Source organism: Dermacentor variabilis, chromosome 1 (assembly GCF_050947875.1).
Source record: "Dermacentor variabilis isolate Ectoservices chromosome 1, ASM5094787v1, whole genome shotgun sequence".
NCBI classification, from domain to species: domain Eukaryota; kingdom Metazoa; phylum Arthropoda; class Arachnida; order Ixodida; family Ixodidae; genus Dermacentor; species Dermacentor variabilis.
In genome coordinates this window covers 65,578,525-65,602,511 of record NC_134568.1, presented here as the reverse complement: position 1 = coordinate 65,602,511, position 23,987 = coordinate 65,578,525, and the positions used below count along the sequence as shown (strand labels likewise).

Below are 23,987 nucleotides of genomic sequence, written 5' to 3'. Positions count from 1 at the left end.
ACTGCATAACAGTCAAAACTACATATGCTTGCCTAGCAACTGCACCAACACACAAAAAAGAAAAATAAAAAAAATAATAAAAAATAAAAATATCTAAATACCAACATTGTAAATTTTGTTGCATATTACTGAAATAATGGATATGTAATAAATTTTGTTTTCTACAGTTGCAGTGCAACAAATTGCCATATTAATCTATTTTTCCTGATGTCCACACAAACTTTCAAATTTAGCTTGTGCAAACAAGCTTCCAAGTTTCTATGGCCACTGTCACATACAGTCACTAGTACATACAGTACACGTCTAGTACTGTTACATGTCACACATGGTTACAATTTGCAATGACAGACGTGGAATTTTACAGTTAATGGGCATACCTTTAAATTATGACTTGCACTTAAGAGCAAATCCTGGCTAATAAGAACTACAAGCATGTACACACAAAAGGTTGATCCCACAATGCACACAGGGGTTGCACATATAGCAATGCAGCCAGAAGTTCCAACTTTTTCTTTGTCCTTAGAGGCAGATTAAGCTTCTCCTACCACACAACTCCTAGAAGATGCAAGCCAGAAAAAATATGGTCGTCAGCAAGCATGCACTCCCCACCTCTCACCAACAGCAAAAGGTCAAACTCAGGTTTAGGGCAACTTCACAACAATTACAAAGCAGTGTTTCCGGACAGTGATGGATGATTGTCTGCCTGAAACGCGACTTGCCAAGCAACGTTCCTTCGTCAAATGAATGGCCACATGAAGAGACCTCTATTGTGGCAATAAAATCTGAAAAAACTCACTTTTTTTGTGTATCTGCACTAAAAAAATAAAAAGCAACACATCTTACTGCTAATACAAAGAGCAAAAACTATTTGAGCAGAATTTAAGCACAAAGAAGCTCAGGGCACAAGGGTGGAATGCAACGAAGAGGTCAGTAAGAAATACGAGCAGAAGTGACGCTAAACGGAAAATAAAAAAATGTAGATGAGACCACTGGCACTAAATAAGACTCAAAATGTCAACGTGCCACACTTCCTTTTATCTACGAAAAGCAAACCTTGTTGCATGCATGCTACACACACATCCCAAGGAAGTGGGCAACACAAAGAAATTGTGTATTTACGGCCCAGAACAGGACAGCACAGTAGCAATGCAACAGTTTTTCAGCAACAGCAATTTGTAATCAGCTCTAGAAGCGGTATTCATTCGAGACCCATTGACGATCTTAGTAACTTATGCACCTGCCATGTTTGACTTATCAGTGGTTTATGGTCAACACTAAAACGTCAAGCATAATTCAAGCTTGTCTCAGCGCATAAATACCTGCTAAGGTGTGTTGTCAGGTGAACAGCAGCATGTCGAGACATATGAAGAAGGAGCATTGCATTTGACATGAATGGCAACCTGCTAGCGGTAGCTATGTTTCTTCGACAAACTTTCAAACAAGAAACAATGTTGCAGAAACAACAATGCTTCTGGAGCAGGAAGCTTAACACTTCAAGCACTGAAGCAGTAGTGGCTGAATGCCACCCCAGCAGTTTTGGCTCTGAGAATGAGGCACTAATGAACTCATTCCACACACAGACATCCAAACCCTTGCATATTTCAGCACACACCAAAGTTCTCCCAATGTCTCCCAGTATCATGCAATGCCTCAGAATGCACGTCAAGCATGACAAGTAACAGTTCTCTTTTCATATATCGGCAAAGATGAAAGCATACTCATATGTATGTGAACATGCATTGTGTATGAACTTAAGTACATGAGTATGCATGAAAACATACTTGTACATACATTAGTAAAACATGCATAGGTGTACAAGCATAAATGTGCTTCATGCATGACAGAAACCAGAACTCAAATAGTGCAAACCCTTTGCTAAGAGTTCTAGCCATTTATAAACCAAAGAGATTGCAAAAGAAAGAGCTAAACAAGCCAACACGCAGAAGCCCTGTTCAATGTTTCGAAAACATTAATTTAATGACTGCAAATAATATTCCCTCCTTCACAACCAGTTTATTACCCCTTATCAGTGTGCCAAAGAGCCTAACAACAAGACTGCAGATAGGGTGGCTGTACTTGGAAGACAGCTATTTTTCTCCAAAGAGCGAGCACAGGGGGTATTCCCAACAGTGCAGTTTAACCACAAGAACTGCTTCAAAATATCGAACAATGCACGAACAGAGTAAACTTTAGAAATGAAAGCACAAGTACCGAGACAATGTTGGATTGCTGTCGATTCTGCACACCTTTCAAGCCTATGGGCACAGAGCTGCCCCACTCAGCACTTGTAGTGGAATAAAAGCAGCAAGAGCTATGCGAAACATACAGAGAAGTAACTGTGGGATACATGCATCAGGAAAAAACCACAGGAGAGTTGCCACCTAGCACATCATGCATAAAATTACATAGCAACATCTGTTCCAGGTCTTTGATAATGTAGTGCCCAAATCTATAGGCTAGACAGCTTTTCTATTAAATGATTAAAGATCACTGCTTTATACTAGGCTAAATATTACCTAAATTTATGCAAGTGAAATGTTTAAATTAATATTAAAATTATGACACCGGGAAAGTGCCAACGAGTGACAGGCTACAACTACTAGCAAACAGCTGCTATCACCTAGCAGCTGTAACATTAATAAGAGCAATAAGAGCAATCTCAAGTGAACAGGCAGGCACCAGTGAATTACCAGCAAAGCAGCATTATAACACTGTGTTTTGCTTTTAAATAGCATCATTTCGCATTAGAATGGACCTATAATTTACTGCCAGCCTTAGTAAAGCAATAATTGACAAAAGGCTTTGCAAAAACAGCTAATGTCACTTCCTCAGCATAAGCTAATATTATTACGGACTGACAAGATCTTTGATGCCCTTGTATGCATTTTACCATCAAATCTAAATCTTATGTTGCTTTGTATCTATTTTCATGGTGGGAGTTTGTGCACCTTCCCTGCATGCCAGAAATTTTCTGGTTGTCTCCATGTTCAAATGATATTGCAGACAGGACATCAATCAAATTAAAACTCCAGTGATAGCTTAGAATGCACATGGAACTTAAACATTATTAATTAAAAGAAATTGGAAACATCAATACTAATAAAAGCCCCTTTCCCATATGTCAGCAAAACCAAGAAGGTCTGCTAAAGCTCATGTATTAACATGGCATTGTCAAAGCAAGACAAAGTGGAAAGCTCCCGCACAAAGCTTGGCCATTTGAACTTCCTGCTGCTGCCAGTCTGCCTTGAGCACCTACATTAAATACCAATTGATGTATTCATTTGGTGTGCAAGACTAATGTTTATTCCCGATACAGAAGAAGGATTTTTCAACTGAAAGACGTATTCCAATGCTGCAAGGCAGACCCACCATGCTTAGACAACTTAAAAACAGACCTTGGCTTCCAAAAATATCCTAGTGCATTACACGGACGTCAAGTTCTGCAGCCTCACACCTATAGTTGCGATCACAACTAGCAACACAAGCGCTACCACAGGAAAGCTGTACCCGCTCTGCCTTGGGGTGACTACCACATTACATGCACAATGGCGAGGACAGGTAGGATGAGGACAAGTAGGGAAAAGGGCCTTGTTTCTCCCATGCTTCATGCATTGTTCTGTTGTTCCCTCAGACCTTCATGAATAACTGATCTGGTCACTGTCCCTACATGTTATGTGCGCAACATTTGCAACATTTAAGAACAAGACTTGACAACAGCTTCAGTCAGATCCAAACAAAGCACTTCAAGAAATAGTTTGTGTTTCCCCGTGCTGTTAGCCTCACAACACACATGGAAGGATATATATTTGAACACAAAATGCCACAATCCATAAAAACAAATAGTTTGTGTTTCCCCATGCTGTTAGCCTCACAACACACATGGAGGGATATATATTTAAAGACAAAATGCTACAATCCATAAAAACAGCTCTTCAACAAGCCATTTTTGCAATGTGACATCGCACCAAACTGTCAAAACGAGAGCACAGCACAGCCTACACTGGCATGTTATAGCACACCTGTCAAAATACAACGCAAACTTGTGCTTCACGGTTCAAAGTCTTGCACAATCATCATGACTTGGTTTATTGTTAACAACAGCTCACAGCATTCATATGATATATTTCTGCAGGGGAGTGGTTCATTGCAGGTTTAGGCACTCACAAACCGAAAAATTCTGTGTATAAAATGAACAGCCCCAAAAAACAGTGCATCCTGATATGCATTAAGAATTTCAGTGAACATAATGTTAAAGATATGCTATGTGTAACACCAAGAGGAATGTATAAAATAGACAAATTTTCACTTGGAACTTGATACAGCACACACACACACCTGATTGTAACTCAGGTACAGTAATTTATGCATTATATCAAATAAGCAAAGCTTTTCAACCGATATTCACATACTATAAATCCCTTAATGTGAACTGGACATTGGATATATCGAACGTCGAGTGCCTACAACCTGTGCCATAAAAGCAAGACCAGTAGCTTTCTTTTTCCCGTGCGTTTTTCGAGTATGTTTGTCAGCATGTTTGGATGAGCAGGTAAGGTGCAATATAATGCATAACCTGATAGAGAGATAGATCCTGTTGTTTTGTTGTGTTACTTACACAGGCTGCTATGATAGTTAGGTCACAATGGGGTGTTTCAGCACTGTCACACAGCTGTTTTACCCAAGTATAATGAACTCATTATACATGGGTTTGCATATATAAAATTAAATTGTGTGCATGTCTTCTTTCAGTAATCATGGGTAATTCAAACAAAGATATATGGCATACAGGAGTTTGGTTCAATGAGAGTTGACCACAATTAAATAATGAAAGCCACTGATGCAGCCATTTGCCTTTACACAAGCAGCAAAGGCGTGTGAATAATGAAAGAAAAAAGTGATACAGTGCTGCTAGTATCTCTAACATAAAATGAAGATATAAATCAGGGAAAATTTGATGTGTGACAGAATAAATATGCACTTTTTTTAAAGAATGTTGGAGAAATGCTGACTTAATACTAGCGTTCTTGAAGAGATCCAACTGAGCTTACATAGAAGGTACTACTGGCCAATATTACAACAATAAGGAAGCAGTGACCACTTGGGTGGGCAGCTCCATATGATGAAGTTTGGCAGTGAAACAGGAAAGAATACACACATACATGATGTGCACATTCAAGCACCAATTGTATGCTAGGCTCTTCAATTCAAGCTTGACAATCCCTGCTGCTTGCCTGGCTCCATTTTTCTCAGTCATCAGAGACTACTTATAATTCTTTCTTCTTTCCTTTCATTGCACACAACTATTAGTAAACGAGTATTCAATGTAAGTAAAGGTGGGAAATTAAACTGCAAACTGCACAATCATGGTTGTGTCATGTTCCATGGCATCACTTTAGCCAATACAGGCAGACAAGTAGCAGGGATATGTGATGTTGACTGCAAATACCTTGCAGACAGCAATTTGCACTGAAATGTGACCTATGCGATTATATGTGTATTCTCACTCGTTTCGTCGACACGTTGTATTAAAAAAGATGTTGCAGCTAGCAAGGTGCAAAGTTCTTTCATTTTTACTTTTCTTTTTTTTTTAAGCAAGGCCTTTTACTCGCATAAAAACAATTTATTATCTCAGCAGTCACTTGAAGCCTCCTGTATTTTTTTGTTATGTAAATATCACTCATTAGTTTTCGATTGTTCACTTTAGAGCCACAACATCAATAAATTTTTATTGCACATTTGAAAACACAAGTTTCAGCTGTTTTTGGCTTGCTACCTACTGTGTAGCCTTTTTCCCAGTAAGGAGAGAAGCCTTTATTAAAAGGAAATTTAAAAAAGGCAACCCCTTTGGTACTTCCAGTGAGCTGCGTATCTTTAAGTTGCTTTCTTTTAGATGTGGCCTTTGCTGGGCTACAGAACCCACATAAGAAAAACCAAAAAATTGCACAAAAGCCCAATGCAGCCTCCCACTTTCATGTCACAGTAGTGCTGGGGCTGTATTCTCAATTGGTAACTTTCACACATACTTTCGCTTTAGTGTGATACACCTCACTGGAGCTATGGGCATTCTACCCCCTGGCTTAGCCAATCAAAATACACTGACAGCGATATCCTCGTCAACCATGGAGCTCAGCTCCATGGTTGACTAAGCAGTTGCATAAATTTGGCAGTGTTCCTTCATAGTTTGGCTACATTAAGTTACTTTTAGCAATGCATTCCACAGCTTGCAATAGCAATAAGCAATTTGCAATTAGTCCATGCCCTTGATTTGATACATAAGCTGAACACAAACATTAACACAGATGTACTGGTCTGCTCAAACAGGCAATGTGTTGCATTTATGGGCAAGCCTGTATACTTCATGGGGATAATTGCTGGCAGCCAGTTTGAGAGAAGCACTGCTATTGAGTGCAAGCAGCTGGCCATGCTGGCTCCTTAAAAATTCAGCAGGCTTACTTTTAAAGGGGGAAAGGGGTACACAGAAGGCAGAACAACTGAACAGTTGAAACAAAGTCTTCAAATGTGCTTTAAACATCTAGTATATACGGCAACCATAAAGTTTGTTCCTGAACTGAAGAGCAGCACAGCTATTAGCGCACATCACCATGAATGTGCAATGTTATTTTTTCACTCACTGCATGAACAGTTTCACACGATACCATAGCTTGGTTTAGTATTTTGTGGAAGATTGTAATCTTACACTTTTGCTCATTCATTTTTCAGATGCATTAGACAGAAATATGTGCATGTTATGTGTTACAAGATGACGGGAGCATGCGATCCGAATAAAACTTAACACCAGCTGCCATGCACATGCTTCAGAGCTTTAGAAGGCACTGTGCAATGCAATAAATGTGCAAGGAATGGCGCTAAGATATTTCAACACAACTTAAATCTCAGGCCAGCATGGCAGAATGAGATTGGTTATGCAATGTTGCTGCATTTTGGTGGTATACCAGTGCACCAAACAAGGTGGGACGAAGACAAGCGCTGAACTACCCCTAATATTTTTATAAAGAATGAAAATTTTGCACAATTAAGCATAAAACCAAAGCTTATCACAATCGATATTGTGTTGCTGCACCCATCAAAGGACCGCAAGTTTTTGGAAGAAGTGTTCCAAGTTAAGAAATGTCACAGCACTGACCAAAGCCTATATGATAAATATTTTACTCTGGCAATTCTTGATCTCAAGAAATGCACCATAATCTTGAAAGGAAGCAACAAAAATAAACCAGCTACCATTGTAATACCAGCCTGCATATAGCCAGTGCCTCAAGTAACCACAACCTGTGCTTGTTAACATATTAGTAGTAGCACTCCCTCCTGGCTACAAGACGAGTCCAATTAAAGGCCACAATTCTGAACAGGCAAGCTCTACTCAATTTCACCTAGGGCCTGGCTGAAGTAGAAGCATGACAAAAAATGCAGATGCCCAACAAGAGTGACAAAACACTAATTTTCCTCTATCCAATAGCAGATTTCTGCCAAAGCCTTGAAATTAACTTTTGGCAACAAACAACTGCCTGCCAGCTGCAGCTACTAGATGCAATGGCGCAAACAGCACTGCAGGTAAACATCATAGCAGAATGTCCTCCTGTTGCAAAGTGCATAGGCTGCATGCCTCAAATATTACTTGAACTTCAGCCAGACATCTAAGCTGATGCACAAGGCACCATGACACCATGCACCATGGCAGTATCTTATTTTTTACACGCCCTCTCCCAAGCAGAGTGAATGACTTTCCAGGAGAAAGAAGGCAAAGCCACATTTCGGCACTTCCTTCGCAATTCTGACATCCTCAAATTGCCCTCCCAGATAAGCCATGCAGCCTTCTGCGTTTTTCTGCTGCCCTTGCTGGTGTACTCGCAATGCTTCCCTCTCCCGGAACACAGCGTCAATCTAGACAATGGCAAGTAAGCAAGGTGGAAACACTGAGCCCTGTGGAGCCATGCCTTGCAGGTCAACAAGAAATGCTGTGCATGAGAGAGAATGGGGTTTTGTCAAGAGGATGAGGAAGAGGAAGGGTGGTGGGCATGGTGGCTGCTGGCCACCCTCGAGCACAGGGAGCAGCAGGTGCAGCAGCCGGGGCAGCGCCCCACTGTAGACAGGTTGCCATGGCCCAAGGTGCGGGAAGAAGTGCTGCAGAGCGGGCAGCCCAGGACAAAGCAGTTGGAGCCACAGAAGCGAACGGCTCCCGCTGCACCCTGCCCGCTGGGGCTCTTCACTTGCTCATGGGCATGCCGAATGCGTCCAGCATCATATCCGCGGCCCCCTGAGCGACGCGTGGCGGCACGCTCGGCAATGAGCCACGCCTGTCACGTGTGTAAACCAGTCCACAGGGGAGTGGACGAACAGAAAGGGGGACAAAAGCAAACGACACACAGGAACCCCAGATTATGAGGGAAAGAGTCATCGAAAGAAAAGTGAAAGGGAAGAGTGGGTTACATAAAGCAAGTGCGAAATTTGTTACAGCATCAACAAAGCAAGAAAGAAAGGAGCCAAATTTAAGTGGTGAGGTGGGCAGGAAAGGAAAGAGGTCAGGAAGAAAAGGAGCAAAGAAAAGAACAGTTAGCGTTGCAGAGGGCAACAACCAGCAATACACACCGCAGTCACAAAACACAAAGTTTTTCCACGTACTTTAATAAAAAGTATGGCACTTGTCGTTCATTGCACTAATGCTGTAAAGGGTGCAACTCGTGTGAGGGCACTGAATTATCAACCTCTTCAAAATTCACACACAGTACTTTCAGTACCCAGTACACATACTTTCAGCGCTAGTTATGAAATGCAGCCGTAGGCTCAGTGACGCTACCTCTCATACCGTTAGTATGAGAGATAGTGTTACTCACTCTCGCATTAGCTCATGCTTTAAAACCCTTTAAAAGACCCCTCACCAGGTCTGGCCATTTTGAGCGGAGAAATGCAGTGCATACAATGCGCGCTAACAATTGTGTCTGCTAAGTATTACATCGCTACATGCCACAGAAAGAGCTGAAATTTCAAACCGAACGCCATTTACCCTTCTCCTCATGGGCTCGGCGCTCCAAGCCGGAGGGTGACGCATACCTGCTAGTGCGCCTACGTACCCGTGTTTGTGCTGCGACGTCACTCATAGTGACATGTGACTTCGAGAATTATTCAAGGCAACATCTGTTATTTGTATAATCTGTTGGTTCAATAGACAACTTAATGTTTAGAGAAATAATAAAACACACACACTGAATGTCTGAGGTGTTTTTGTTTTACTTCACACCGTAGCAAGAGAGATGTACAGTTAAACCATGATATAACCAAGTAGGTAAAATCAGCAATTGGCTTCGTTATATAGAAATGTCATTGTATTGAAATTTGACCTTTTAAAGTCCAGTGCCCATCTATTTTCCTTACAAGAAAAGGGGCCGCAGAATTGTCCTAATTATCGGGCACTTGAAAAAAGCAAATTTGAATTAGAACAATTTATTTCGATGAATTTGTGAGTCGGCGACGAATGATGTGGTTAATCTTGTCGAAGTTCATATGGTCCCTCCGTTTGCCTCCTTGTACTATGTAGCTAGGGTGATCGGCAGGGTATTTCTGCTAACTTTAGCCAGAGCTTAAAAATATGCCAATGCACTCAAAGACAACGCGACCAAATGCATGTTGCTCCCCTTTGTATGTAGTGTGTCACAGTATTATTGTTTTTGCTTAATTAGATAATTAGTCAAAATTAATTAGCCAAGCAACGAAGCTAGAAAAAAATTCTAATTATAAAGTTGCAGTGCAGATTGTAAAACGTCTGAATAAACAGTTTCTGTCTTTCTATCTATTAAGCATTAGTGTTTTTAAGCTTACCGAGGATGCCCATGAAATAAAAAAAAAAACACCAGGTGACATGCCCGCTTATGCGTCGTGATTGCACTGCTCCCAAGGGTTCCACGCACAAAAGAACATAGCATTTAGCCGGATGTGCTGCTGCTGCGTCTGCTTATCACTATCATGAACCACTGCGAGGGAAGCACATCACTGGCGCAAATTGCACAGCCAACGCCTTTGTCACTGCTCTGTTGCCTTTTAAGCAGCAGCATGCCCTGCTAGATGCTATGTTCGTTTGTATGCGGACAGTTTTGGAGCTGTCCGCATACAAACGCTGTAATCACGACGTGCAAGCGGGTATGTCACGTGGTATTTTTTGTATTTCATGGGCATCCGCAGTAAGCTGAAAAACACTACAGTCGACTCCCGATAATTCGAAGCCGCTTAATTGGAATTTTCGGTTAATTAGAAGTGAAGTGCTGGTCCCGACAGTTTTGCATGTAATCCTATAGAAGAAATCGCTCGATAATTCGAAGTCCTCATCCAGTAATATTGTTTAATTGGAAGTTAATTTTCAGCCGGGATCCTCGAGGTGACCGTCATTCTTTGGTAGAATGTGCAATTTTTCAAGTGTTGCAACAGTTCCGTGCTCCGCGTTGGTGTCATCGCCACCGCAGCCGCCCACAACGCCATCCTTCTTGGAGCGGCGCGATTATTCATTGCTACGGCTACCGTGGCCTCCGCGATCAACTCCGGCGGGAGGCGAAGCGGCTACCGCCGGAGGCCACGCGCGGCTGCCGCGCGTGGCCGGAGCTGATCGCGGAGGCCACGCGGGTGCCATAGGTGCACGCAGCGCTGCATACTGGCAGTGGCGAGATTGTGCGAGATTAGTCTTGCAGCGTGCGCAGCGTATGTCAAGGCGTGTGTTGGTCGAGCGCCTTTGTGCGGGAAGCTCGTAGGCTAGGTTGTTCCACGAGTGATTCGGAATTGACTGTACCTAGTCGCGCAGTTTATAGCCATGGCAAACCGTGGCTCTTATCGCACGCTCGACCTGGAAACGAAAGTCGAGGTTTTGAAGGAAGTTGAGAAGGGAGGTGCCGCCAAACAAGACATAGTGCGGAAGTACGGGATCAAGCCGAACACGCTCTCTAACTACATCAAGAACAAGTGCACATTAATGGATGCATTTGAGAACGACAAGTTCAAGACTTCTCGGAAGCGAATGCGCACCGGCGCTTACCCAGAGTTGGAGAAGGCTCTGCTGGTTTGGATTAGGGAGGCCAGGAGCAACAAACTGCCTCTCAGCGGAGACATCGTTGCGATGAAAGCCCGAACGCTTGCAGCAATGTTGGGGATCGATGACTTCGTTTCGTCAGATGGATGGCTGACGCGCTTTAAAGATCGCCATGACCTGGTTTTCAAGAGCGTGTGTGGTGAAAAGGCGTCCGTTAACCAGGAAACATGCGCCACGTGGAAGGACGGAAAGCTGCGTGAATATCTCGCCGAATACAGACCGGAAGACATCTTCAATGCAGATGAGACTGCACTCTTCTATCGGCTTCTACCAGAAAAGACCCTGACATTCAAGGACGACGACTGTGCTGGGGGCAAACGCAGCAAGGAGAGAGTGTCGGTGCTGATCGCGGCAAACATGACTGGCACGGAACGATGTCGGTTACTTGTGATCGGGAAAGCCGTGAAGCCGAGATGTTTTAAAGGCGTGAAGACGCTGCCTGTGGACTATGAGGCGAACAAAAAAGCGTAAATGACGGCCGAAATCTTCAAGAGCTGGATAAGCAAATTGGACCGCAAGTTTGCTGCTTCGAACCGCAAGGTGTTGTTCCTTGTCGATCACTGCAGTGCACACGTGAATGTGCCAGCCTTGAGTGCAATACGCCTCGCATTTTTGCCTGCAAACACAACGGCTGTTTTGCAGCCAATGGACCAAGGCATCATCAAGAATGTTAAAGTCCTGTACAGGCGGCACCTCCTCGAGCGCATGATTTTGTGTATGGATAGCTCCACAAAGTACGAGGTGAGCCTGCTTAGTGCCATCCACATGTTGGCGCGAGCATGGGATCGTGTGAAGCAAGAAACAATCGCAAACTGCTTCAGGGCTTGTGGTAATGTGGCAGCTTCTTCGGAGGATGCCTCTGAAATTTCAGCGAGGAAGCGTCAACAAGTGAGCTTGACGGCACTGATTTTGGCGATGCTCTCGGGGACGTCAATTTTGAAGATTACGTCGCCGTAGACAAGGTGGTCGAAACGTGCGGTGCGCTGACGGATAGCGAAATTGTAGAGATTATTCGGCTCCAGGAAGCGACCCAGGAAAGCGACGATGACGTTGAAGGCGAGCCGCAACCTAAGGCTGCCGATGTAGCTGCGGGCCTTGCTCTTGCGGAGCGCTTCTTTGCCGCTGAAGGTAACGCGGAAGAAGCGTTCCGCCACATCTACAGCCTGCAGAACTTGCTTTCAGCAGCGCGATTCGGCAAGAAGAAGCAAAGCGAGATGACCGACTATTTTTCTTAGAGAAAATACTCGATTTCGCCACAAATAAAGTGCTGTTTTTTGTGTTTTGTGCTTAATTGGAAGTTCGTTTAATTCGAAGTTTTTTGCGGTCCCCGTGAACTTCGTATTAACAGGAGTCAACTGTAATACTTAATAGACAGAAAGTTAGAAACTGCCTAATCGGATGTTTCACAAAGTGCTCTACAACTTTCCGATTGGAATTTCTTGCCTAACTTCATTGCTGCAGAAGTCGATTATTCTTGACTAATTATTTAACTAATCAATATACAAAGAATAGCATGACACACTACTAAATGCAATAGCACGTGTAAACGGCCACACAGCATATATGAACTCATCTTTTTTTCCTAATGCAATAGTGTTGTGGAATTCCCTCCCAGAACACAGTGGCATACACCGAACGCAAAGAATTCCTTGAAAAACTAAGAATGCACTATGCAGCCTCGGACTAGCACTGTTCCCTACACTAACATATGATAATAAATATTTGCCTGCTACAATATTTCTTTTTGTGTACTGTTTACCTTTATATTTTCGATGTATTATCAATTGTATTTTTTACTTCACTGACTGCATTTCTGCTGTATTTTTTGCATTTTTGTTCAAATCATTGAAGTTCACATGTCTTTATGTCCCCCCTCAAAGGCTTCAGGCCTTTGAGGAGAAATGAAATATGGACAACTTGACATACAGCTGAACCTCAATATAACAAATTATAAAATATAAATTGAAGTAAATCGAAAATGTTGCTTGCTGATACTGGTGTGCAGTCAAACCTTGATACCACGAAGTTGTACTTCAAGTGAAAAATGTCTGTTAAATCGCTAATTTTGTTAATTCAAGGTTTTAAATTTTCAACAGAAAAATAATTTAACAAATTTTAACAACATTTCTGATGGATAGGATCTTGTCAGTAGGCACTTAAAAACAGATCGCAACAAGGTCAGGCCATAATAGTGTGGTTACAAGTGCTAGCGCGAGCAGTGTAGATTGTGCAGAGAGCAATGCATTGGCATGGCTCACAGCGTCCAAGATTTGTGTGTGCTGCATCGTGCGGCACCGTAAATCTTGGACACCATGGCTAACTACACCTAGTGCTGGCAGCTGTCATCAAGTGGCGCCCACAAATTAAATACAAAAGTGCAAAATAATATGGATATTCCTCCCGAGAAAATAAAATGTGGCAGTTTTGCCAGAAAGGTGGAGCACTGATGGAAGTAGCAAAGAGACAACTACACAAAGTAAGGTTTATAGTTCTATCTGTGTCATGCACGCCCGGGCAAACTTGAACATATCCTACTCCAGGATTTAAGAAACTCGCGTCACAGCGCCTTGGAAAAGGAGTCTGGCGGTCCCATTCGGCCAACTTCCCAATATGTGGGTGACCTTTACAAGCATCTGGAGCTCCTGTAGTGGCCGAGCACCAGGCCAGGAGAGCACTTATACCTATTTTACTGGTAGGTATTTGGCAGCAGCAGATGCTCGACTATTTCACGAAAGGTGTGGTGGGACAAGGTGTGCCCAGAGACCTTCGCATATCTCTACAGGGGCCCCCTTTCGAGATGAGAATCCATATAAACAACCAATCACTGGGTCGTGGTACATCTCTAGTACCCATTAGATAAACCGGTGGGTTTCCGGCAGCACCAGGATTTGAACACAGAACCTCCCACATACGAAACCCTACCATTTTACCATACCCTAATGCTGGAGATCACGGTACATGTTCCCCACCCTCCTTGGGTGAAGGAATCGTCAGCTCATATTTCTACAAGCACTCCAAGCTGCCACAAGCCCTGCGACCTCCACAAGTCATTTACCAAAGCGACAAATAGTGTAGCAGTGTTTCCTGCATGCCGTGTCCCAGCGCGTGCACTTTGACGGCACTAAAGTTTTCTTGTGGATGACGCTTGCAAGTAACTTTACCTTGGCTGAAATTTTTATAGTCTTTTGCTAGATTTAGAAGCCATACAGGCTCCAAGCGAAACAGGCGAAACATTTGTTATATCGAAACCATGTCATGCGATTACTTCATTAAATTGCAAAAATAAATATGCAGTTTTCAATGGAACTAAGATCGGGAAGTGAAAATAGTTTATTATATCCCAAATTTCGTTAAATTGAGGTTCGACATATCAAGATCCAACTATATGCACATAACAAATATTGTTATATACCGGATGCATTTTCATGTCAAATGCTACTTCATTGTAACAAGTCATAAGAAGCCAACAAACACTGACACCAAGGACAACATAGGCGAAACTACTTGTGCTTAATAAATGAAATAACAAAACAATAAATTAATGGAAATTAAAGTGGATGAAAAAACAACTTGCCGCAGGTGGGAACCGAACCCACCGGTGGTGGCGCTGGCTAACACTCCCAGGGTTCTACTAGGATACATAAATACCCAAGTGGATGGGGAATCGGCGCCGTGGTAGCTCAATTGGTAGAGCATCGCACATGAAATGCGAAGGTTGTGGGTTCGGTTCTCACCTGCGGCAAGTTTTTTCATCTACTTTAATTTCCATTATTTTATCGTTTCATTTCATTTATTAAGCACAAGTAATTTCCCCTATGTTGTCCTTGGTGTCAGTGTTTATTGGCTTCTTATGATATGACTAAGAAAAATCGGGCCCCTCGGTTAACCCCCTTTCTTCTCGTGCATTATAACAAGGTTTCACTATACAAGGTGTCCCACATAACTTGAGCCAAGAATTTAAATATGAAAGGCACGTCAGAAGCAAATTGAACCGAACGCATACTATTCGCAATAGCCTATAGTAACTCAGACATTTTTTGTGTTTTCCTCATAAATCACTAATTAATTAAGTTTAATTAACAATTCTTTAATTACTGGCCGAGGGCCCCAAGTATGACACTCAGATTTGTAGAGCACCTTCAGAAACCACCAACTGAATTTTTTCCCTTACTATACCTCTCACATAGTCTTTTTTTCTAGGTTGCAAAGAAAGCCAGCGAAATATGAAAAAAGCCACGTGGCAGAGCGCTTGCGCAGTGGGATCGTGCTGCTCTCGAGCATGCGTTTGGTGAACAAGGTCGGCTCCCGTCAGATGATGGCGAAAGCGCAAGCTTCTGGCTGAGTGCTGCTAATGAGATAAAGAATGTCCTGCCACTTCACCGTCACCAGTCACGATGCAGCCGACCTCGTTCACCGAATGCACGCTTGAGAGCAGCACGATACCACTGCGCAAGCGCTCAGTCATGTGGCTTTTTTCATATTTCATGGGATTCCTTTGCAACCTGGAAAAAAGGACTATGCGAGACGTATAGTAAGGGAAAGAAATTCGATTGGTGGTTTCTGAAGGTGCTCTACAAATCTGCGTATCATACATACATGGGGTCCTCAGCCAATAATTAAAAAGTTGGGTAATTTAACTTAACTAAATAGTGAGTTATGGGGAAAACAAAAAATTGTCTTATTTACTATAGGCGATTGTGAATAGTATGCATTCAGTTCAATTCGCTTCTGATGCGCCTTTCATTCTTGGCTCAAGTTATGTGGGACACCCTGTATAACTTGCAATGTCCTAGCCACTGTGCATTCTCACCACAATGTGGAAAATGATTAAGCATGAAAAAAATTGGCTGTCTGCTTTGCTATATGTCTATTACGACAAAGATCATATATGTGGCCTGAAGACTCGTACCAGAGAGAAGCTATGTGAGGATGTCAAAAACTTCAGTGGAGGTGGTTACGAGTACAATAACTTTTCCAGCTATATTTGAACAAAGGAGAGAAGCATGCAGGCAGTCTCTGAACACATGAAAGGCAACGAGATAATGTGCAGTAACTGACAATGGTGGTGACAATGACAAGTCCACTCTAGCCTGCTCTAGAGTCATGGAGTGACAGCCACATATGCTGTATTGTGCCCATAATTTCAGAGCAGCATTGGTGCATCTATATGAGACCATATGACCACACTGTCTTTATGTCTTCAGATTTGTACAGTGAGCCACAAAGCACTGTAATCAAGCAACAAAGCAGCCAGCTTGTATGCTGCACCTTTCTGCAAGACTTCTCTCCACCCCTACCCCTCCCCTTCTCCAAATGTCCCACTTCTCGAGAAAAAAAAGGGGGGGCGGGTTTCTTTAAATAAGCGGTTGTGCATGTTAAATGCACTTATGCCTTTTCTTTTTCAGAAAAGAAGATAAGAAATCTATTTAATTCAAGTACTTTTTGTCTCCATATTTCAAATTTTAAAAAACTGAATCCTGAAAATCATGCAGTTTTACGTGCCAAAACTACAATTGATTATGAGGCACGCATAGTGGGGGACTCCAGATTATTTTTGACCACCTGGGGTTCCTTACCGTGTACCTAATCAAATACAAGAGTTTTTTTTTTTTCCATTTCGCCCCTATCAAAATGCAACAACCATGGCTGGGATTGAACCACGACTAGAAGCTCAGCAGCACAACACCATAGCCTAAGCTACCGTGGTGGGTGGGGTTTGGTCAAATTGCTCCATCATAGCCCTATTGTACATAACAACATATTAAGAAGTTTAACATGAAACCTTCTTCCATTCATTACCTCTATGAACAGAGAAAACATGGCAAATTAAAGGCAATACTCAAACCCTACAGCATCAGCAAACCATATCACAAACTAAGTGAACTAAATGCTTTTCACATTTCAGTAAATACAAACTACATCAAAAAGGGGAAGTTGCACATGTTTTAATAAAATTTCCTATTAAACAATAAGCCATAGTAAAAGATACTAAAAAACTGTAATACAGGCAGACACAAGGCAAATAAATTTCCATGGAAACATTATGAAACAAGATAAGAAAGTGGCATTAGTTTAGCAGTCTCAATGCGTCTGCGAAGGAGCAAATTCATGTCATGAAGAATGATAGCTAGAATGGGCCATAATGTCATGATTCTATGGTCCTTTCCCCAGCAAAGTCCCAAACTTTTCTTCTTTCACAAGATAGAACACAGAAAATACTTTCCTAGGAGCAAAAAGATGAGTAAGAATAGCAATAGCTCTACCAGAAGCACAAGATAAGCACCCCAAAGGCCCTACAGAATGTGTTAAAGATACGTATATAAAATACCTAATATCTTAACAGTGCTGTGCACAGGAGCAACATATTAATGAAACCTCTAGCAAAAATTTAGATTGACAGCTTGCTGTTCACTAATAGCAGCTATACAACTTTAATTGATAATAAGCCACTGTAAGCCATAAAAGCTTTGACTACACCAGTCATAACCATTTAATACTTGAGCATTCATACCTTTACAGAGTGCTTTGTGCAGCACCACATCAGTCTTGACTGAAAACTTAAGATTCAAAGGAAGTCATCCAACTGCAGCACCTCATCCTCAACGCCCCAACAGGGTCTGGGAAGACCTATTTGGCCCCACCCTCTGATGAAGGAACATTTAGTATCCTCTCTTCTATGAAAAACGGTGACGCTTTCGGCAACCTTAAGTGCTTTACTGTGCAAAGCATTTACCAGCACAACAACACAATGAGGGGGAGGGGGAAGGACAACAAAGACAGCACAACACCGATGGCAACTGCTGCATAACGAAAACAACAAGGATGACTGCACGACAACGAAGACATAACAACAAAGACAGTACGTAATGATAATGAAAACTTTGTGACAACCACACAATGACAGCACGGCAGCAGCGGCGGCGGCGGCGCGATAACAATGGCACGACAATGATAGTGGTATGAGGACGACGTCAACAACAATAGCATGATGACAATATGTACATACTTTATTAACTGACATCTAAGTCAGTGATAACTGCTGTGCTGAAAGTCCCACTGTGAATGAATGGGCTTCACTTGGAGTTGAATTAGCTCATATTTAGCAATTATCACATATTTAGCTAAATCTCTCTAGTTTTTTTTCACTTTCTTCAGTTCTTTGATTACGCACACAAGCGAAGTTTTTATATGGACCTGTGCATTTTCCTGTCAGCAGCAGCAGCAGCAGCTTCTAGCCTAGAAAGATAAAAGGCGTTATGCAAGTGCATCAAAACGCACCAGTTGACTGGCTTCCAAAGTCATGTGTAGGTCATTCAAATCCACCAATCTGAAGCAAGGACCTGTCATGGCTACTGTACAACCTGGATAATAACCAGTCGTGGCAGTTTTGTAACTTTTGCATTATTTTCACTTACTTAATTCACTTACCTTTTATCAACATGCTATTTGTGGTGCGCAGTGAAAGCAGTAGCCACTGCAGCTGGGCTTTGACTATGCTTTGACTTCGCACTGTCATTTGGGATGAATAAACATCCCTGTTGCATGAAGCCTAGTGGCGTGTGCAAAGGTGCATGCAACCTTTTTTTTTTTTTTTTTACGTGCAATGATGCAGAAAACACCATGCAAGGCAGGCTTGATACCATGGACAACAGTGTTTATGGCTGGTTGAGCCTTTTTTCCACACTGGATTTCAGTGCATGCCAATTTTTTTTTACAAGAGAAAGTGTGCATTAGATTCAAGTAGGTACAGTACAGGCCATCCCAGATATATAAATCTCAAAGCGAATCCCAAAATAGTTGAATTTATCGATAATATGAAATATAAAATATGCCTATCCGAAGTTAGTATGAAAACTCCGCACATCTCGGACAATTTCCCTGGGACTGTGGAAAGTGGGAATTTACCGATTTGTTTCCCCAAGGCCATGTCGAACACACAAAAATTTACTTATTTTCTGCACACAAACCTTGCATGTTACTCACGCTGCAAACTGGCCTTTGATACCCTAGTCAAACTGGGTAATTGTAAGTGCAACCGAGCCATATTGGGATTGAATTCCAAGTTCTTGATTGGCTCATTTGCACAAGCTGCAGAACGAAGTCAATCATGGTTTGAAAATTCAATCCCAATCAGGCTCAATTACAATCGAAAGAGTCCCATGTGATCGCAACGCAAACCCTAAAAGCACGTGCCGCTCAGCCAAAATATCGTGGTGGGCCTCGCGCATGTTGAAGTGTTTGCTGCACAGATTTATTCAGGATAATGTAGACATGTACACTGTGCGGAAGCAAATCAGCATGTATGGCTAGGCAATGTGCAGCCATTGGTGCACTTGTACTGCAAATCACACATGAGTGAGCCCCTATGTGTTCGTTACAACAGCGTCAAAAGTGGTTTCAATGCCCAGTCATCATAAGTAGGCAACAGGATGACCAAGTAGACACTGTTAGATTAGAAAGTGGCTTTCAGTTTACAGAACATCATAGTTCATTCCCACTCACCCGTAACCCTGTGAGCATGAATGAAACACATTCAGCAACCCACAAATCGCACAGTGATGAGCTTTAGTGTTGATGCAATGGTTGTCTTTCTACGATTTATGAATGCAGCATGCAGTGGCTTTGTTATCCAAACTAATGTAAATATGCCCAAGTTGGAGTTGGGCTTCAATTTGTTTTGGTCGCTTTCGAAATTCTAAAATGCCATTCACAGAAACCCCTGGCCTACAAGAAGACAAACCTGGCGGTGCTGACTTCTTCAGTTCAGTATCCCATGAACAGAGCCACTCATTGAAAAGATCAAAGGTCATCCACACTTTATTGTGGAACACGTAACAAAACAAGAGGCCTTTCACATTCTTGATGCCGTGCTTGATACCTTTGCTCCTAACGAACTAATGAACGATAACAAGACAAGCACTAGCTCATTTTTCCTTCATGCCATATACAGCCCTTCAGATACAATGTATTGTTTGATAACATCTGCCAAAACAGTGCCATTTCACCGGCACTGAATATTTCCGCCAGCACAAGTGATCACATTCCAATTTGGAGAAGCACACTTGCAGGGGTGCAGCACGGTGCAGTGTTTAATATATCAAATGTGGTGGTGAAGGCAAGTTTGATACAAGCGTAGTACAGCGCTATACTTTAGCATGGGATTTTCAAGGGGATGTCACAACTGTTCAATACAGACAATGATTAGATATTGTTACGGGGATGTAGGAAGTATAGAAGATTGTATTTACAATATATATACAAAATGAGTCAGCAGAGTTAAGATGGCTGACCCCCAACAACACGCACCAGCCAGCGTCCCGCAATCTTCTTCTTCCTCTCTTCTTTCATCTTTCCGTAACAAGACCCCCGGGTGGTGAAGCGCCGTCTCGGCGCATGGTAGGCAAAGAATTGAGAGCGAAGTATGGCTTCAGCAGCAAAACGTAGACGTCAACAGGCTTTGTACTTGAAGATGCATCAACTGTAGTGGCGCAATCTCGTAATTTACGTCGTTAACTTGACATACGACTTTACAACGGCCCTGTGTAGCGAGAGAGAAGCTTCTGGGAGAGGCCAACCCGACGACACGGTGACCAAAGGAGCACCCAAGCACCTGGCACGAACTTAGCATCGCGATGGCACCAGTCACAACGTTCTTTTTGTATATGCTGCGAGGCTAATAAACGAGATTGGGCGACTTGACGTGCCATGTGAGCGCGATCGATGACTTCACGAGCGTACTCAGTTGCAACACATGGCACAGAAGGAAGGATGCTGTCAAACGGCAATGTGGGGTTGCGACCATACAAAAGATAAAAGGGTGAATATCCTGTGGTGTCATGTCGGGACGAGTTATAAGTGAACGTCATGTAGGCCAGCGTGGCGTCCCAGTTGCAGTGATCGTTGAGATGTACATCGACAGCATCTCTGTGATTGTTCAGCTGAGATGTTCCGCAAGACTGTTCGTTTGTGGGTGGTAGGCGGTGGGCAGCTTGTGCTCAGTGGCACAAGAGCGGAGGAGGTCGTCGACAACTCGAGACAAGAACGAGCGGCTGTGGTCTGTAAGTAACTGTCAAGGTGCACCATGGTGGAGAATGAGGTCGTGGAGGAGAAAATCTGCGACGTCTGTTGTGTAACTAGTCGGCAATGCCTTTGTTATTGCATAGTGTGTCGCGAAATCAGTAGCGACGGCGATCCACTTATTCCCTCTAGTCATCGCCGGAAAAGGGCCAAGCAGGTCAAGGCCTACGCGGAAGAACGGTTCAGAGGGAACTTCAATTGGATGAAATCATCCGACAGGTGGCAAGGGAGGTTTCATCCGGCGCTGACACAATTTGCAAGTTGCGACATAACGATGCACGAAGCGGTAGAGACCTGACCAGAAGAAACGGCGTCGTACGTGGTCGTATGTACGCAAAACGACAAAGTGTCCCGCCGTCGGTGCATCGTGAAGTTGTTCGAGAGTGACGGATCGCAGATGACGTGGAAGGACAAGGAGCAACTCAGGGCCGTCAGGGTTGATATTGTGGTGGTAGAGGATGCCGTCGTGCAGAACGAACATGCGGCATGTGGCGTTGCACTCCAGCGGTTGCACTCCAGCCAGATTGCACTCCAGCGATGATGGACTGTAAGGATTCGTCGCATTGTTGTTCAGCGCGCATGTCGGTCTTGTCAGTAAAAGCCATTAAGCAGGTCACCGGATCATGGGCAGCAGGATCAGGGGGATCCACGGGGTGATGAGAAAGGCAGTCAGCGTCCTTGTGCAGACGTCCAGACTTATAGTTGACAACAAACGAAAATTCCTCGGCCGCAAAGCCCAGTGACCAAGCCGGCCTGTCGGGTCCCAGAGGGAAAACAGCCAGCAGAGTGCGTGGTGGTCTACAACAACCGAAAACGTGCGGCCGTACAAATATGGCCGGAACTTGGCGACAGCCCAAACTAAAGCCAAGCACTCCCGCTGGGGGATGGAGTAATTTCTCTGAACAGGTGACAGCAGGCGGCTGGCGTAAGCTATCAAGCACTCGGTACCATTCTGCTGTTGGGCGAGAACAACGCCGATGCCGTGGCCGCTTGCGGCAGTGTGGACTTCGGTCGGTGCAGATGGATCAAAGTGGGCAAGTATGGGAGGGGTGGTCGGAAACCCGATGAGAGCGGCGAACGCGTGAGCCTGCTTTGGGCCCCATGAGAACTTGTTCTTCTTAAGAAGATCTGTCAAAGGCCGAGCAACATCGGTGAAGTTTTTGACGAAACGGCCAAAGTAAGAACACAGGCCAACGAAGCAGTGCATGTCAGAAGCAGAACACGGCACAGGGAAACTGCGTACAGCGCAAACTTTTTCCGGATCTGGTTGGACACCAGATGCGTCAACGAGGTGCGCCAACACGGTAATCTGACGGCACCCGAATTGACACTTCGTGGAGTTCAGTTGGAGGCCGGCTTTTCGGAAGACTGCAAGAATGGCAGCGAGTCAGGTAAGGTGGCTGCCGAATGTGGGAGAAAAAAACAATAACGTCGTCAAGGTAACAGAGACAGGTGGTCCATTTGTAGCCTCGCAGAAGAGAGTCCATAATACGTTGAAATGTCGCAGGAGCATTGCATAGGCCAAAGGGCATGACTTTCAACTGATATAAGCCATCCGGCATGATGAAGGCAGTCTTCTCGCGGTCCATTTCATCAAGTGAAATCTGCCAGTAGCCGGATTGAAGATAGATGGATAAGAAGTATTGAGCTCCGTGCAAGCAGTCCAAGGCGTCATCGATGCGTGGTAGTGGGTAGATGTCTTTTCGTGTGATCTTGTTTAAGTGGCGATAATCGACGCAAAAACGCCAGGTACCATCTTCCTTCTTCATGAGGACTGGCTGATGGCACGATGACCCCTTTGCGGAGCATTTTGTCCCCTTCCGATTGGATGACTCGATGTTCAGCATGCGATACATGATTAGGGACTGACGAATAGGATTCGTGTCTCCAGTGTTCATACGGTGCTGAACAACAGATGTTTGGCCTTAAGGCCTGTCGCCGAAATCAAAGATGTGACTGTACGATTCAAGCAGGAGACGTATGCCCGTGGCCTGTGCAGAGGTGAGGTCAGGTGCAATCATTTTCACGAAGTCATCCGGTAAGGAACCACAGCTGTGGGCTGCAATTGGCGCTAATAAACCACTCTCGGCATTCAGACTCTCAATGTCAAATTCGGAACCACTAGAAACACTGGCCAAAACATGCCGGCCGGAATCACATGAAGACACAGGCTGAAATTCAGAAGCGGTAGAACGACGTCGTTATTAGTAACCGTGACCAGCGTATGCAGAACAGCAACGTTCCGGTTCAAAAGCAAGTCGATGACGGGGCAAAGCACATATTCACCGTCACGAACCTTTGGCTGCGTGGTCAAAGTGATATAAGTAACTGCCTTGGGTGACAGATGCACATCGTGAAGCGAGCACAAGTGTGGTGGGGCGGTGCTCGGAGCATCGACGAGTTGAGGCAGTTCTAACTGAAGAACGTCGGTCGCACAGTCGATGAGAGTTGAATTAATGGATAAAAAGTCGAATCCAACGATAACGTTGCGAGGGCAGTTGTCGATCTAAGTAAGGCAGCCGGCTATACTTGAAACGCGCAGTACACATTCCAAGAACAACCAGCACCCCGCCGTCGGCCACACCAAGCACTCGCGCAGCCGCTGGGGTGAGGACCTTTCTTAAAGGGACACTAAAGGTTACCAGAAAGTAAAGTTAAAGTGGTAGAGCAATGTTCTAGAACGTCTAAGGCGTCAATATAATCGCGAACAGAGCTTTAGTAACCGAGAAATTGAGGTAAATGCATGACACGATTTGAGACCCCCCAGCGACATTCCGGTACTAGCCCGATGACGAAAGGACTCCTCATAATTTGTGTTACTAAT

The 23,987-nt window shown here is 43.7% G+C and overlaps 1 protein-coding gene and 1 non-coding gene across 8 annotated transcripts in view; one reads left to right on the top strand and one right to left on the bottom strand.

Annotated features, from left to right (window-relative positions):
* shi (dynamin-1 shibire) overlaps positions 1 to 23,987 on the bottom strand; it is a 136,051-nt gene that overhangs the window by 3,044 nt on the left and 109,020 nt on the right. The window lies entirely within an intron of this gene.
* On the top strand, positions 14,756 to 14,828 carry TRNAS-UGA (transfer RNA serine (anticodon UGA)). The gene has a single exon. It is a non-coding gene; the product is annotated as a tRNA-Ser (tRNA).